Source organism: Equus caballus, chromosome 30 (genome assembly GCF_041296265.1).
Source record: "Equus caballus isolate H_3958 breed thoroughbred chromosome 30, TB-T2T, whole genome shotgun sequence".
Lineage (NCBI taxonomy): Eukaryota > Metazoa > Chordata > Mammalia > Perissodactyla > Equidae > Equus > Equus caballus.
The window spans coordinates 22,172,017-22,188,014 of record NC_091713.1 but is presented as its reverse complement, the minus strand read 5'-3'; the positions used below and the strand labels follow the sequence as shown (position 1 = coordinate 22,188,014).

General features: G+C 39.7%; 1 long non-coding RNA gene across 1 annotated transcript in view; it reads right to left on the bottom strand.

Annotated features, from left to right (window-relative positions):
* LOC138921483 (uncharacterized) overlaps positions 1 to 10,122 on the bottom strand; it is a 32,935-nt gene extending 22,813 nt beyond the window's left edge. The window contains exons 1-2 of the long non-coding RNA XR_011434104.1: positions 9,594 to 10,122; positions 6,770 to 6,882 (exon numbers count right to left, since the gene is read on the bottom strand). This is a non-coding gene — a long non-coding RNA (uncharacterized lncRNA). The remainder of the gene's footprint in view (positions 1 to 6,769; positions 6,883 to 9,593) is intronic.
* Positions 10,123 to 15,998: the final 5,876 nt, after the last annotated feature.

Sequence of the window (15,998 nt, the reverse complement as noted above, 5' to 3'; positions counted from 1 at the left end):
GAAGTAAAGACATTGTAAGAGGCAGTACTTTCAAGGACACTACAATAGAAGTAGACTAAGCTGTTCTAGGGGAGCAGAATTTGATACCCCCAAATATGTCTCTTTGACTTAATTATTTTTAAGAACAAGAGACTCAGGAAGAAACTTTGACCTTCCCCCTAACTGCCTAAAAGAATTTATGATAGAAGGCCTGTCCCAGGGATGAACTATCACCATAGATAACTACAGTATAAGATAATCTAGGTGTGGTAGATGGGGAGGAGCCTAGCAAGGCCCGTTTGATCAAAGTCCTCTCTATGTCCCATTGTCTTTGCAAGGCATGGCAAATGCTTGTTTAACGAACATTTCCTTTTCCATCTTCATGTGAATTGCCTTTCTCCCCTTTAAAGTCCCAAACCACAACACCCAACATCTTCCTTTGTATTTCGCTGAAGATGGTATTTAAGGTGGTGACTTTGACCATTTTGGTGAGTCACTCTGTTTTCCTGAGTTTCTCTCGTGTATATATGTTACTAAATTTGTTTGATTTTCTCCTGTTATTCTGTCTCATGTCAACTTAATCTTAGACCAGCCAGAAGGACCTAGAAGGGTAGAGGAATATTTCTTCCTCCCCTACACTGTACATTAGAATAAGTTGCATACCAAATATCCTTAACAGGACTTTTTCCCTGAAACAGACCAAATGTGGTAGATACAGGATATATATCAGTCAGACTGACTTATGTACCCTACCTCTATATTCTCCCCAGGGTTTGTAGGTTTACCTCTAAGTTGGTGCTTTTAAAGCTGGGCCAGCACAGACACCCACTGCGCTTGCACAGCCCATAGAAAGGACACTTCTAAATGCTGGGCGGCCTGGCCCTTGAACTTGCCCAGTAACTACTCCCAGAGGCCAATTTCTTCCTGACATTTAGGTGGAGAGAAAGGTGTGTATAAGATGTTGAGTAAGGTTAGTGCTTAAAAACAACAACAACAACTGTATACACATATGCGTGTGCACACACATTTTCTTTATATGTGTATACATATGTGTAAAATGTGAGGATAAGTCATCACTTTAACAGGCATATGTATTTCATGTCTGTATCTATACGTGAAGGGGATGTGGAAGGAACAGGGACACCATTTCTTGGCACTTGTGTTGTGATAGATATGTGACTACACCAAGGACTGAAACATGTGGTTGCTTATATGGCATGATTTTATAGAGCCTAAAAACTCTGCCTGTCACCAAACTTCCCTAAGGGTCTTATCTTGGGAATAAAAGTAGAGGGTGTTCTATAGACACATAAATCTAACAATCATAGTAAATTTTTATGGAATAGTTATATGTGTTTTAGATTCATCAATTCATTTAATCTCAGTTCACACTTTGAAATTAACATTATCAATATCCTTGTTTTACCAATTGAAAAAAAAAACAAGACACACTTGAACCCAGGGAAGCAGCCTGAGGAGCTTGTGTGCTTAACCACAATCTCCTGCTGTGTCAGTGGGCTTCTGGGATGGGAACTCACTATGTCATTACCACCTGCTGCACAAGAGTGGATTAGGTTGTTAGATCAGCTATCGCAAAGGATTCTGACTAAATAACAATCAAGATGAGAATATTTCAGTAGGTAAAGGAAAATTTAAAATATTTTATTGAGTAAAGTACTTATCACTCAGAGGGTACTCAGTAAACAGAAGGACATGTGAGAGTCCAATTCATTTTAAAATACTTATTAAACCCCTGTGATGAGCTAAACACCATATCACCAACTATGAAGGGACAAAGGTGAATAGATTATAATTTGTTTTCTAGAAGCTAATGGTATACAAAGGGTAGGGGAGACAGGCAGGTGAATAGACGCAGCAGGTACGGAGTGAGCAAAAGTATAAAATAAAAACAGTAGGTGCCAAGTGAAAGTCTCTTTGACCAGGAGATGCTGGGAAGAGGTGATATTTGAACCGGGAAGAGGATGAAAAAGAAGAGTATGTTAGGTGGGGAAGTTGGAGGCAGGCATTGTTGGAGAGGGAACACCATGTTCAGAGAAGGGCAAAGGTTTGTGAAAGGACCTGGCCTTATGAGAGAGGTGGGTGTGAATGGAGGATAAGAAGCATAAGATGGAAGAACAGGAAACAAAATAGGACAGAAAGAGATTTGGTTCAGCTCATAAAGGGCCTTATAAGTCATGCAAACAATTTGGACTTTGTCCTTCAGGCCAGTGGTTCTCATCTGGGGATGATTTGCTACCCAGGAGACGTCTGGCAATGTCTGGAGACATTTCGAGTTGTTACAGCAGAGGAGGGACTTATGGCATCCACTGCATAAGGCCAGGGATGCTGCTAAACATCCTTCAATGCTCAAGACGCCCCTCCCAACAAAGAATTATCTGGTTCAAAATGTCGGTAGTAATGTTGTTGAGAAATCTGGCTGTAGGCAATGGACAGGAGTTTTAAATTAGGAGACTATCAGGCCAGCCAGGTGGTGCAGCAGTTAAATTCTCACGTTCTGCTTCTCGGCAGCCTGGGGTTTGCAGGCCCGGATCCCAAGTGCGGATGTGGCACTGCTTGGTAAGCCATGCTGTGGCAGGCATCTCAAATATAAAGTAGAGGAAGATGGGCATCGATGTTAGCTCAGGGCCAGTCTTCCAAAGCAAAAAGAGGAAGATTGGCAGCAGCTAGCTCAGGGCTAATCTTCCTCAAAAAAAAAAAAATTAGGAGACTATCAATAGCTTTATTTTTAGAAATATACCTCATTGGGTTGTTGTAGGAAGGGTCTTATGACAGGGCAAACTTTTAGGAAGGAATGGCCATTTATTAAAGGCTCATTGTATGTGAGGCAAAACCTCAAGAGTATTAGAAACATTGAAATTTTTACTCAAAATAACCCCATGGAAAGCTGTAGATGTAGACAAATTAAGTATCTCAATCGAGGTTACCCAGTTAGTAAGTAGCCAAAGTAGGATTTAAACCCTGATTCTAATGCCTAGGCGCCCCCACCCGCAATATCCTGCCTCCTTAGTCCCCACATAACTATCCCGGTGGGAGTCTGAGGCTGAATTTTGAGAGCAGGAATGTGAATGAAAAGAGAAGCCAGTTTTGAGAGACGTTTGAGGTAGATTTCATCAATCGCATTTGGGAACACATTTGATGTAGGGACTGAGTAGAGGATGGACCTAGGACGACACAGAGGTCTCTAATGTAGATGAGATGGATGATAGGATATTTCGTCATTAAGTCTTTAATAGCATGAAGGTCAAACAAAATTATTCCTTTGAAGTGCCCAAGAAATTTTTGAGGGGGTGGTGATAATGGAATTGCTGGAGGGGAGGAGGTAATGAGGTCATTTTGGGACATATTGCCAATACTCAGGATATGGGGTGGAGCCAAAGATAAATGTTTGGGATCCGTTAGCCTTACATGATGATTGAAGCCATGAGAATGCTACAGGGTAGTATGTAGACCAAGAAGAGAAAAGGATCAGGGAAAAGTCTTGGAGAATCCTTAAGGCACACTCAGGATGGTAGGATGCTGGAGGAGTATGGAAAGGACACTGAAAATCCTTTTATTTATTTCATACTTTTAACTAGGAATATATCCTTCAGTGGCACGTAAATTCCTTATTGATATAGATATTTATATCTAAATCTATCTGTATCTTTAGATACCATATCTATCTATCATCTATCTATCCATCTATCAATGGTGGGTCCATGGAAGAGGGAAGGGACACAGGGCTGTAGGAATTCACATATTCCTCTGAGAATGGTCTTAATTTCTGCAGATTAAGAGTGGGTTTTCCTGGCAAAATAAATATTTGTACAATAAATCTTATTACTGGCTGTTACTCCATAGTGAGATGTAGCCACCTGGGAAGCCAGCTTATGGTCCTTCACCCAATGAAATGAATATGGTTAAATGATAAGAGGTTGGTGGAGGGGATTCTAATTTCTCCATGCATGGAAAGAGCATTCCTGCCCTGGAGAACAAAGTGCTCTCCAGCATTTCACTCATTGACAATGAATAAATTCAACTCTGTTTTCCTTATTGAGCCTTTCACAATACCAAAGTCAAACAAAATTATTCCTCTAAAGTGCCCAAGAAATTTTTGAGACACAAATTGTAGGTCATGAATTATGATCGCCTGCAGGGAGTAAAAGTTAAGTTTTGCCTTAAAAAGAACAGACAATTGAAATCAAGGAGTTGGAAAGTTTTCAGTTAGAAAATTGCTCTAAATCATAGGTGCTAAGGGTTAGTTTGTGCCTCAATGTTTTATATACGTTTCATGTATATATAAACAGGCATTTATACATAAACATACGCAAATATGTATTCTTGCACAACAGAATTTACACCAGACCTCTGCTTTTGCTTGCATTGCATACTCATCCATGCCCGTGTCTAGCAGAAGGCTGCACAGCTGATTTAAAAAATGGATCATTTAACAAAATACTTGTATTTTTTACTGGGGGTCGGGGTGGGGATGGGGCAGGTAGTCCATGATGTCAGACAATCAGCTGATTTTTTAAAATATATTTTTAGTGTCACAGAGACAAGTCAAACCAATATATTAGAAATTGAAAATTCATCCAAATACTTTTGAGCCTAACTTTGCCCAAAGAGGTCCGTTGTGTGAAAGACCCACTGAACTAATGTATTTAAGCTCTCTCTGCATTCATCACAACAAAGGACGATCAGACTTGAAAACGGTTTTCAGGCAGCCAAAGAAAAGATAAATCTCACTTACATTTTCATGACATTATAACTCTTGTGTACCCGCAGCTGAGCAGGCCAATGAAAACAAGACACGCCATAAGTCCAGACTCAAAAGTCTTCTGGGTGTATTAGCGACTCTCAGAAACTGATCGCTAGAGAGGGAATTCCTTTTCAGTAAAGACCACCTCACATATAATTAAGCCAAAATGAACACTCATTCGTGTTATGGTCCAGGAAATGTTCTAGAATTGTCTCTAGTGCAACTCTAATGTCCTGGCCTCACAAACACAAATCTGTGACTAGAAAAGAACGGCATTTAATATTTCTTATATAATAACAAAAGCACAGTCAATATCGTAAACGCTGGCCTTAAAATACAGGTGGCTGGGCCGGCCAGTGGCACAGTGGTTAAGTTTGGGCGCTCCACTTTAGCGGCCCGGGGTTTGCGGGTTTGGATCCTGGGTACACACCTACGCACCGCTTGTCAAGCCGTGCTGTGGCAGGCGTCCCACATTACCAAGCAGAGGAAGATGGGCACGGATGTTAGGTCAGGGCTAATCTTTCTCAAAAAAAAAAAAAAAATACAGATGGCAAACAGTCTATGTATTTATATGCTACTTGAGGGAGAAAGAGATTTCTCTTCAAGAGGAAACAAAATCTGGAAAGACAGCTCCACCAAAAAATTGATCAATTTGCGTGATAAAAGATAACAGGATTTCCTAGGCTGAAGATTCTGCCTTGAGCTCACTTCTCGAGACTTGAGTTCTGCTTTCAAACAGTGGTTGTCTTTGTGTTTTCATTGCACTCGAGGCAGCTTTCCCATAGAAAGTAATGGAAACAGCTGCTCTCAAAGTAAATTCAAACATTCACCTTTCAGAAGGCAGAAACTGTTTCTATTTTTTTTTTCCCTAGAAGTATACTCATTTTTTGTTGTTTTTCTGCTCATATATCATCAGGGTTAAAGCAAATAAACAAATGATGACAAGTCAGAGTTTCGGCCTGGCCCTTTTTTTTCCGGATTCTAGTCTTTCTCTCTCTTTCTTTCCTCTGCCTCTAGATATTTCTCCTCTTCCTCCACCTTTGGCGTCTTCCTATTTCTCTTCCCTTCCCCTCCTCCTCCTTTTTCACCTTCTTCCTCATTCTCTTCTCTCCACTCCCCTTTTCCTCTCCCACCTTATATGTCTTTCTCTTTCTCTCTTCCTCCACCTCCTTGGAGTCGCAGTAGCAGTTCTGGTCCTTTGGCTATGGCGATCCCTCTTGCTAAATTCCTAGGTGGGTATCGCATGTTTTAGGATGTGTTACATGAGAAACTCAGGTTTCTCTTCCCGGGTACAATTTGGCCTGGAACCCAAGTGGGTGGAGCGACCCAGGAAGGCATGAGTCTGGGGTCAGGGGGCATCTGTCATGTCACAGCCTGACTGAATATGCTCAAAACACTAGCCGGACAAAAACTAGATTGAACTGATTTTTTTCAGGAAGTAGCACAGAGTATTTGGAGCAAGGTGTTTTAAAGACAACGAAGGCAAAAGCTTTCATTCTTCCAGATAATTTTTCTGGGTATCTTGTTTTATTCCCATTGTCCTCTGTTCATTTCTTATTTACAGAGCTCTTTACATTTACTGAGTTTCTGTGTCTCTTCTTCCTCAAACTCATCAATGGCAGGTATATTTTACCTAACACATGTGCCTGGCACAAAGTTGATACTCTATAATTTTTTTAAAATACTGTATTAAAAACATTACATTGAGTCAGCATGATAAAGTGCAGAATTTCTTGAAAATTCCCAAAGGTTTATATAAGCTGAAGATGACTATTCTGTCATGTTTGATTTGGGGGTGGGGGTTTGCTGCATGTGATTCTGTACTTTTCAGCCAAGTCTACCTCCCAGGGCAGTAATTTTTGTTGTGGGGCGGTCCTGCTGCCCTCCCAGGTGATGCTCATAGCTGAAACTGGGTACTTCTCTGCTCTAAAATGATCACTATTAGCATATGTGAATGCTTACTTTACAGGTAAGTTTTATGGACCAGAGCACCAATTCTGTTTGCAGTAAAAACCAGCGTCAGATTACCTTCCCCTGGACGGCTGAGCAAATCTCCATGTTGTTGGGCTGTTAGGACTACTAGAGACAGGATTTCCAGGGATGGGTCATCACTAGTCAGCAATTCCTTCCTCTTCCAACCTCTGGAAAAGTGCAACAAGTGAGTTACTGAGTGACAACTCAAACACACTCAAGGAAGATTTAGCAAAACAAGGACCTCCCCACCCAACGCGCAAAACACCTCCTAGAAATGTGTCTTGTCGAACAACTACTAATTTGAATATCTGGTAATTTCTAGACTTTTTATGATCCAGTGTTACTGCTTGTACTTGGAATAACTATTGCTTGACTGATTTAATTTTTTTCCCTCCTCTGAATTTATTTGCTGTGTAGACACAACTTTGGGGAAACCCATTTGACTAGGTAACCCAAAAGAAATTTTCAGATGTGGTGGAACCCCCACCCATCCTTACCCAAATTTCCTAGTGGAATTTTGGAAAGCCCTGACGACCTTTTGTTAATGGACCACACCTTGAATTCTCATTTTTCCATTCTCTGGGCAGTTCTTTATTTGTGACCTTGTTCTCCATCAAAGCACAGCAGACGCCTCCAGGTACTTCCCTTAAATATGTTAGCAGCTGGACTTCAGCACCTACACCCGAGCGGAGTAAGCAAGATCACCTTTGGTGTGCTCACATGAGCCACCGATTCTGATTTGTCTGAGGAAGAGTACAAATGACTTCCAGCTGAAGCAAGATTTATCCCTATCCAATTGGCTCAAGTTGGGGAAAGCTTCCTGTTGGCTCCCGGAACAGACCTACTGCCTCTGACCAGGTCTTGGTTGGAGTTCAGGGAGTAATAATATGAGGATACGCCCTTCTTATTCAACCACTGGAGAGGGGATTCAGATAATTGAGTTCTCTAGTGTCTTTCCAACAGTAGACAGATGCATTTTCTGTCATTGTGGAATATAAATAGAGCCGGGAATGCCTTTATAACAGGACATTACAGCTAATTTTTCCTCTATGATGGGTTGCCAGTACTTTGAAAATAAGTTTCCTTGCTCTTTCATGAAAGAGCATCCTCGATTCAGTTGATATTTTGGTTGAAGAATCACACTGGTCCTCATTTTACAAATTCATTGCTCCTGATTAAGAAAGCCAAAGTACTCTGCTAAGTACCCATTTCTTTTTGGATCTATCATCTCTCCTGAAGCTAAGTCTGGCAATTTTCTCTTTCATAATTTTGCCTACAAGAAACTGGAGAGTCACTATGGATACATTCTTTTTGAGGAACTCTGGGGCCCATTTGAGATGATTAAGTAATTCTAGGTCAAACTAGTGGAGCTATTGGGTTCTTGGATATGGATAAACATCTGATTCAGTTTGACTTCCTACCATACCCAGAAGTGTCACTGTGCAGTGGTAAAAAAGCAGCAAATCAGGGCAACCAGAATCAATATGTGGAATCCTGAGAAACCCTCCGATCTTTCAGTTTGCTTGTAGATAGTGTCCTATTTACCCAAGGTAGATCTCGTCAATGAAAAAATGAGAAGTAGTCTCATGTCCCAAATGGACTGCATTTTTCTTATCCATCTTACTGTCTCTATCAATATCATATGCTCAATACACTCTTGAATAGACAAGTAAATTTAGTGAAAGTAACAGTCCTTTCTATTTAATGTCGAATATGTACTGGTTTTGTCTGATAAAAGTGACTATAGGTTATAGTATGCATCCTCTGTAAATGAAACCACAATGATTACGCATAAATAAAAGAACCAGAGAATATCAGAGAATGAGTGAAATTTAGACATTTATTCCAATTCATTTACTTCATGGGTGCGACTGAGTCCCAGAGAAATGAACTGACTAACAAATATCTCTGAGGAAATTAGTCATGAAGGGGAATTGGAATACACGACCCCAAAGCATGTGACTTTGGCATATGGAATATTTTGAGCTGAAGGCAATTGAGAATCAGCTGACGTATAAAGAAGCCTTGGGACTTCTCTTATCTGACTAAAAGCAGAAGCTTCTGAGAACTCAGGACTGCCATAAATCCTCTCTCTGGAAGACTTTTGTGGGCATGAGTAAGATGGAAATTCAGCACTGAGATGAGTCTGCATAAATGAACCTTACTAAAGTAGCTTATTTTCCATTAGTTTCCCCATATGTTTACTTTTCCACAATTCACCAACCTTAGAATCATAAAAGCCCCCTTTCCTTTCTCTAGTCACTTCTCCACAATTTATTGCCCCTTATTAAAATGATACATAAGGTTCCAAGTTTAACCCCTTCTGTCAGTTTTCGTTTATTTTTTGTGAAGTCCTCACACACATATAAATATTGACCTTAATAAAGAAACGTATATCTTCTCTCCTGTTAATCTGTCTCTTGTCAGTTTAATTCACAGGCCCCAGTTACAGAATCCGAGGGGTAGAGGAAAAGTGCTTTTTTCCCTTACAGTGGTAAAGTTAGACTAAGACTTCCTGGTCTTTTGATACCCTATATGGCACCCAGAAGAAAATGAAAAACCAAAGTCATATTCTATTTATGAAAAGTTCTCAATATCTTACAAAATTTGTTTATCATGTTGTATAGTTTGCTATTTTTCTCTGTTTCTTGTTGAGACTGTTTGGAAAAATGAGGAGAATGAAGGAATTTAATTAAAATTGGGTCTACTTGGGATTATTGAGGATATTATTTTTTTTAAATTCACTGGGAAATTTTCATATAATGATCAACTCAGAAAAAAATGCTGGTTTGCCTGTCCCACACCCCCAAATGACAAGGGTTTACACAAATGGGTATAGGATAGTGTGTAAAGACTCAAGCTATAGAGTCATACGTACCTGGATTAATCCATCGATTGATTACATAAAGACTGGTTATGAGAGCTTTGACAATATTATTTTTGGTGTGTATTTACCTAGCCGACAAATTGTTGAGGGTCCTGAACACCAGCTGGTGTGCATCTCAGTCCTTTGGAAAACGGCAGCTTCATTTCAGTGACTTTTGAAAATCCAACAGCGACGGAGTAGAGTAAGTCTTCAGGCTTAGTTTTCTGCTTCCTCAATGAAATCCAGCGTATACTTAGAGAAAGTTCTGCATTTTTCATAACCAGAGCAAGAAGCTGACGGAATCCTCTCGGTGCTGTGCAGCAGGAGCGAACTGACTCGAGAAGGCCTACACTGCTTATTTATGTGTAGAGTTTAATGCTAAAAGGTGCCATTAAAGGTGAAGACCACATCTAGTGTCAAAGCAGTTAAAATCTTAAACATCTCTAATGACTTCTTTTAAGTCATTGCAACTCCCTACATAAACAAACCAGCACTGGATAAAGTGCGGGGCACTCACATTTCAAATGATACCCGTCATCTGGATTTCTCATTATGGAGCTTCTGCCAAGTCCAGACTCTCTGCCAAGGATGATTTAACCATTCAGAGTGTCAAACTGACCTTGTACTTGGACATGGGGGAGGAGAGAAGTCTAATTGCCTGAGCATTGTTTTCTTGAATTCTAAAATATTGAGGAGATGAAACCATAAGTTTGATGGCCTTTCTTCACTACGGTAGTTAAAATCTACACCCTACATAATTGCACTCTTGAAACTGTGTGTGCTGGAGGCCTCTTTGGCTTTCACGTATTAAATCAAACAAATACTTTTAAGAGAGGTTTTAGAGGACAATGGGAGAAAACAGAGATAAAAGGATTAGAACCCCAGAGTTGGCAAAATGAAGAATGATGATTGTTTAATTGTAGGTGTCTGCTTATGTGTACTTTTTTTTTTTTTTCCTGCTCTGAAAAGTGTTAGGCTTCAGTGTAGGCCTATATAAGAGAGAAGGAAATATTGTCTGAGCCATGAGTCCACAATTCTGGATGCATTAAAAAAATAAGGTCATGGGGCTGGCCCAGTGGCGCAGCGGTTAAGTTCACACATTCCGCTTCTTGGTGGCCCGGGGTTCGCCGGTTCGGATCCTGGGTGAGGACATGGCACCGCTTGGCAAAAGCCATGCTGTGGTAGGCATCCCATGTATAAAGTAGAGGAAGATGGACATGGATGCTAGCTCAGGGCCAGGCTTCCTCAGCAAAAGGAGGAGGATTGGCAGCAGATGTTAGCTCAGGGCTAATCTTCCTCAAAAAAATAAAATAAGGTCATACATCCTCCCAAATATAAGTAAGCACAAATAATTAGTTTTAAATGCTTCTTTGTCACTCTGCTATTAGACTGGTAGATATAATTGTTGTAGCGCTAATGGAACCAAACTTTGTGTCATTGTTAAAATAATTAGAAGTGTTACCTAATCATAGCTGTCATTAAATCTCCCTCTTTTATGCAGAATAGAATTGCATGTCGTGGTTATGGCTAAAAGGTTCTTAAAATATTCTGGAAGTAGTTTGTTATTTATAGTATCTAGATAATGCTTCTGGGAGGAGGGAGAGAAAGTCTTGCTGAATTCCCTAACACACACACTCACGAAAGTCACGACTCTCAAAGCACAGAGGGCAGCCTACAGAAAAACTGCTCTAGATGAGGAGGCAACTGGTGGTAGGCGAAAGTCACAAGAATCTCTCACTTATCCAAATTGTTTTCCAAGTCATATGGAAATAACTTCTCCATCTCAGCCCAGCATTAGCTGATAAGGAATTGCATACTCGCTTTTCAGGTCCCAGCTTGTTGGACTACTCACGAGGATGCTTTCCCCACTGCTTTGGGCTTCCCCTCAAGCCCATCAAAGTCCCAGGGAGACAGCTGGGACCATTTTATCAGTAATAGTGTAGATCCTTTTCATGAGCATCTACTGTATGTCAGACATTACTTTACATGTTACCAAATTTAATTTATTATTCATGCAAATCTTGTGAGAAAGATTTTAACCCCATTTGCCAAATGGGATTGAAAGAGAATTTCAGTATATTGCTCAAGATTGCACAACTAATATTTGGTAGAAGTCAGGTTTAAATTAGGCCTGCCTGGCTCCAAAGCCCATTTTCCACTACAACATGCTGTCCACACTTGTCCACACATTTCCCAACCAATCACCCTGGTGGTATCGGTGGTTATTAGTTATTATTTTCTTTCACTATGTCTCCTTTATTTACTTTTGTAGTTATAAATTTAGAATTCGTAGAATCTTTCATTTGAAAGGATTTTTCTGGCTTGTTTTTAAATAAAAGCTAATTTGGAAGAATGGCTTGAATGTGGTCCTGCTCAGAAGCTGCTCGGTGAGTCTGTGATTCCAAGACCCACCAGTCTACTTGACATTCATTCATTGGTAAGTTGCTTTCTAGGAAAGAGAAACCAATTAAAAGTAGTCACTACATGTTCACTACCGTATGCTCTGTTTACTGAACAAATTAGTTGTCCTTAGGCTCTAAATGTGATTTTTAGGTGACCTTGAAGGAAAAGATTAAAAAATAATTTGCTAGGCCACTTTTGAATAATCAGGAAGATTTAACATCTGGATAGGATTTCAGAAGTTCTGGGTATGCACAGCCTCTGAGCATTATTTCAGCTTTGCACTTTTTCTTTATGTTCTTAATCTGCATGTCCCAAACACACCTTTGTTTATTTTGGTGATGAAAAAGTTTGCAACTCATTGTTGCTACTGCTAAGGGTTGCTTCTTTGAATTGTCTTCCCCTAGTTGAAGGACAAAATTATGCCAGGGACAAAACTATACAAAAAGTAAAGTTTATCCTCAGCACATTCTAATCTGCCTCACTCCCAGCCCCCATTCTTGGCCTTTTTTTTTCTTTTTAAAGATTTCTCTTTTTTATTTTTCCTTTTTCCCCCCAAAGTCCCCCGGTACATAGTTGTATGTTTTTAGTTGTGGGTCCTTCTAGTTGTCGCATGTGGGATGCCTCCTCAGCATGGCCCAATGAGCAGTGCCATGTTCATGCCCAGGATCTGAACCAGTGAAACCCAGGCCCGCCAAAGCTGGAGCCCACAAACTCAACCACTCAGCCATGGGGCCGGCCCCCATTCTTGGCCTTTTATATTTGTTTCTGTTACGAGTGCCCAGTGGTGTCATATTTCCCCATCTCCTATCCAGGATAAAAGTATTCAATAAACTCGTTCATACTGAAGGAGTCCTAAGTTAATAACATACTTCCTGGGGTTTTTTTTTTTTTTTTTAGTCTTAAAAGAAAAAAACCTCCAGAGAGGATCTTTAATTATTTCAAAGGTTTAAAGGGCTAATTATAACGGACAAATGCTGTATGTGTATGTGTCTGTGTTTAAATACCCTCCTTTGGAGAAGCCACACTCTCGCTCAGTGCCAGGGATGGGCAGGTGAGCCGAATGGGCTAATATGGTGCTTCATCTCTTTGTCAATAGAGATTAACTCAAGGATTCTGTGCTTGAGTCACATAAGCTCAAACCCCTTTCTTCGAATCAATATACAGATAGAGGGGGAGAATTGTTCTTTCCTCCGGAGTTGCTAAAACAGGTAAATGTGAAAATAAAGTACTTGGGCAATCATTTTTGGCCCTGTGGGAAAAGCTCCTACTCAGTAGGAAAGAATAAAGTCAGCACACAGAAAGAAGAGCTAAGGGATGCAAAGACAGCTCTGCCATTGTGACTCCTTTCAAGCCAATCTAGCCATACCTGAAATTAGATTTAACTGCACTGCTGAAACGGTGCGTGTGTGTGTGTGTGTGTGTGTTGTATGTATATGTTATTCACGCAATCCCTTCCTTATGTGGAATCACACTTCACTCCCTTGGTGCCAGGGATGAGTATATAACTTAGGATGGCTGGGCTTCCCAGTTACAGTGAACTATAAACCATCAATTTCCATCCTGAGTTTTGGGGAGATAGGGATTGGATCTTGAGCTGGGTTGATTCAAGTTTTTTGGTAGTTGGGATTGAGAAGATCCTGACTGATACATTAATGGTAGGATTTAAGATATTTGTGGGTGAAATATTTTTGGGTGGACAATATTCCTGTTGCCTCTCTCCTACCCTGGGAATGTTGCTTTGCTATTGGTTTTGAATAATAATGCTGTATTGACATTGCAACTTGCAGTTGTTTGCCAGTGGGCAGCTGTGATGTGTTTTTCACCGTTTCTTGTTGGTGTCTTCAATATGGTTCAATTTGATTCGACTCGATTCAATTCAGTTCAATTTAGTTCGGTTTAGTTAATCTGGACTAGGTAGACCTCAATGAGGTCTTTTTCTAGAAGGTAAGCAGGGAATATCATTTAGGTATTGCTTTGCAATGCAACAGTTCTTCCACTTAGGGGGTTTGGGAAGTATGAACCACCATTTCAGATTTTGCACAACAATGTGCGTATCTTTTAGGTCCATCTGTTGAGCATTGATAAAAATCAATGACTTGCCTCTGTGTTGACCTTTGATACAACTCTGAAGTCTTTGGGAAGTAGAAGATGGGATTGGTGATTACAAGCTGATACTTGACAAATTCAATGAAAGGAAAAAGATCATTTATATTTATATTTCTAGTTCTGGGTGGTCATACAACTTTTTCAACATCATTGCCAACACTCCAATTAATGAAAAACTATGCAAACATGAGTTGAAAGTGTGAATCCTCTGGTTTTTGTTTTAAATGTCTATTTATTCTAAGTGATTATGGCTGTGTATTTATTTATATGTGTGTACATAAACTCACACACTTCTTTATAACAGAATCTATAAATAGCTATAAAAACCATCCTAGTTAAATATCACATGGATTCCAGTGGAAGAAAAGATCAAACTGGTGGGGCGGTTATAACTTTCTATTACTGCTCACTTCCTTTTATAATTTTCTGATCTTACTTTGTTTTTGGCTTGTAGACTGTTGACATTGAGTGTGACTAAGCCTTTGCCCTGAGGATCTTCCATTCTCCTAGTCACTGATGTCTGCTTTCCATGTCAGAGCTGGGGTCCTCTTTGCACCTCCAGACTGACTCCTGACTCACAGTGCAGTGAAAGGTTCTGTGTGGGAGGCTCCAGTCATGAGGATGGGCCTGCCCAGTGGTTGCTGCTACTGTCGCAGGCAGTAAGTCAGGGTCTGAACATGTTAGCTGAGGACTTTCTCCAATTCTCTTTTATGAGCCTCAGTCCTAGACTGCATCAAACTATTCAAAATCAACTAGACGAAAACTTCAGGCAGTCACCTGGTGCTTCTGTCTACAGATCAACAAGTTACCAGTTTGAGTGATTGTTTTTTCAAATAATTACTGTGACTTGAGACTATTTCTTATACAACAAAACCCAGCATCCTTGCTTTGATCAACTTGACTGGTTAAGAAAGTCATATGGAAAAATAATGAATGAATTTTATGTATTGATTCAAAATAAAATAACCAACTTCACTTTTTTGTGATTGATTTGAATCAAATCTTAATTTTTGTCATCCATAACCTAAATGAAATAAATTCTTTGATGAGAAAATCTATTTTAGTAGCAAGAGCCTTTAACAAGAAAAAAGATGTTTATAGCCTCAATCAGATCATTGTTCCTTAGATCAAAGTTTCTTAATCAGTTGTATATTAAACTATGACTATAATGTAAAGTTTGTTGGTTACTTTAATTATAACAATTTGCATATTTATGAGCAAAAAACAGGAATTATCTTATTTAAACACCAATTATTTTCTCCAAAATCACAACACTATCACTTAAATTGTAACTTTTAAATGAGTTATTTTGACTTTATAAATATAGGTTTATGCATAGACATCCATCTTTTCAAATGACTAGATCAAGTTGATTGGTGATCACCCATTATGATGCTTGAAAAAGGCAATTGGCTGTCAAAATGATATATTCAATAAAGTAATCACAGAATTATGTAACATGCTATGTTACAGTTCAATGGGATATAAAGACAGAAAAAATGTGAAAACGTTGTTCTTGACATTAAAGAATTTGAAATCTACTTGAGGAGGATATGTGGGCACACACACACACACACACACACTTACACACACAAGATGGACCCTAGAAGACAAGTAAATGTCATAGTCAGAAGTTCAGAGAAGTTTGGAGGAAGAGTGGTCCAGGAGGGCTAAGATGACCAGTGACTTGAAATGGGGCGTGAAGAATGAAACAATGCATGTAGTTGAAAAGGAGAAGAAAATGCTATGGGGAAAAAAGAAACATTGTAAAATGAGTCCCTATTCCTCTCACAGAGGAGTAGTGTAGCAATATTAGACAAGTAAAGAAGGACAAGGTCTTAATAAAAGTTCAGAGAAGTGGCCTGATGTCTCTGATTGAATCTACATTATTCACAATCTCTTTCTGTC